Here is a 2,447-nt window from a genome sequence, read left to right on the forward strand (position 1 = left end):
CTGGCTAAAATAACCACCTTCAACCCATTCCCATACCCTCCTACTGGACAAAGAACTGACCAAAAATAAGTTCCATATTAGCAACCTAATTTGACGACAAATTTTCCCCTGTCAATAAATCCCCTTATTTTATATCCATTGCATTGCATTGGTTTGAGTTGAAAAGTTCATGTGTTGCTATGCTAGAAGTCTGCGTAATCTGGGTTTGCTGGAGTTACAGAAAATATGCAAAAGATTGTTTAAAGTCGGTGAAATAGTGACACAAAATTGACAAAAATCTTTTTATTTGGGTTTTAGGGGGGTTGATTAAAAAGAATGTCAGAATGTGCTATATAAAACCCAACAGTTTAATTTACAGTCCGATGGATGTCCTTCCCTCCATGAGAGTCATTAAGTACATTAAAATCAATTAAATCCAGCTTATACAAACAATGAAATCAATTCGAGAAAAAAATCACGAAACCTATACATAATTTCAGCTGTCATTGGGGGTTAACACTAGTAAGATTGACGACCTTTACATCTGCCCCCCAAATATTATTTTAGACTTATTTCTTTTGTTGGCTATACCTTACTTCTGAATTAAAGCACATACGTAGACAACAATATCTCATTAAATAAAAAATAACTGAGTCAGTTTAAATAAATCAAGTTTAAAAGTCCAGGAATTAGGAATTGAAGAAAAACTATATTACCCCAATAAGTGTTTATACACTTTAGAGAGTATTATGAAATAATCAAAACAAACATTTATATTTGACAGGCGAAAAAAGGCGCAGAGATGGGGTAATTACTTTTCCTTCTGATAAACTATCCCTTTCTTCCTGAAGAAGTCCAGATTAAAATTAATTAAAATATCACTTTTCAAAAAATAACCATGGATTAAAGGATATAGCAATAGAATACAAGTTAATGATATATGAATTTAAATTATGCTTTTATTAGCATCACTTCTCTAGAATAGGAAATGTCCGTCTATCTGTTTATACGGTAAATTACTGTTTTCAATTATAATATATAAATGGATATAATACGTTTATATATTGACAGGGGAAAGTTTGTCGTCAATTTGGGTTGCTAACATGAAATTATTTTGTATTGTTCAGTTCGTTTGGCTATTAGGAGGGGAGGGGATTGAGTAGATGTGGGTATCGTTATTTTAGTCAGCTCACTTAAAATATCAATATACAAGAAAAGTACAAATTTTCAACAACAACAGAACTAAATTTGAAAAGCACAGTTTGGAACTATACTATACATATTTTGACTAAATAAAAACGCAAATTTACTACTAACACAAGTGTGTTTTAAACTATTACATATAAAACATATCTATCATTATTTTGAATAAATATGTACATACATACTTTAGCTGTTGTGATGCTAGCTAAATTTATGAAAAATAATATGAAAGTTTGGATACTACTAGCATGGAACCAATCAATGAAAATTATCTAAGTACCCAAAGTTTTAAAATAAGAAAACAATTGTAATTGGAAATTTTGATACAAGTACAATTTACAGGCCAATGCCCCAACCCCCCTTCCTGATATAAATCTGATAGAATCAACAACGAAAATTTAATACCTCGTTTTCTCTTTTATACCAAAGTTATTTTGAAAGATATAAGACTTAGATATATATAATGTATTAACCCTTAAAGGTCGGAGTTTTTTCTATCTCATTTTCTGTGTGGGAAAGATAAAGAGCCCAAACTGCGTGAATTTTTAAGTATGGGTATAAAACATAACCGAGAGTTGACATTTTTTGAATATCTCCATCCTGGCGCCCCCCCCCCCCCTTAACCGATTAAGGTGCGGCAAGGGGCCCGACTGTTAAGGGTTAAAGACATACTATGTTTACGAATAAAGGATAAGAACTATATATATTAGATAGAATAACAGCTATTTTAGATAATGTTCACTTGATATGTTGACACAGAGAAAGTTGAAACTCAACTAAGTAGTAATCTAACAATATTAGGGTTGCCAACTTTCAATCAAAATAGGCATTTAGTAAATAACAAGGAGGAAAACATTCATGAGATGCGAAGCACATAAACTTGTTGATAGACAAGTGAGTTATAGAGCAGATAGTCTATGTAATAAAAAATTACATATATCTAGATATCAAAATTTAACAAAACCGAAAAAATATATTTTGATCTTTACTAGCATGAGCAACAGACCGACTGACCAAGTATTTTACTAAATACTTATTAGTAGAGATAATCGTTACACAAAAATTCCAGCAAGAAATAGAAGCCAAGAAATTAACGTTTCATCTGAACGGTTTCTCACAGACGTGCATTTCTAATTGAAGCGTAGCTTCGCCTTTAAACATCTACATTAAAAAGACATTGCCAATAGAGAGGCTTTGTAAATTGTAAATTTTGAAGTCCTTATTACAACACATTTAACTTTGCTTTAAATCAAAAACAGAAGTAT

Source organism: Acartia tonsa, chromosome 12, assembly GCF_053477335.1.
Source record: "Acartia tonsa isolate MP-2025a chromosome 12, ASM5347733v1, whole genome shotgun sequence".
NCBI lineage: Eukaryota > Metazoa > Arthropoda > Copepoda > Calanoida > Acartiidae > Acartia > Acartia tonsa.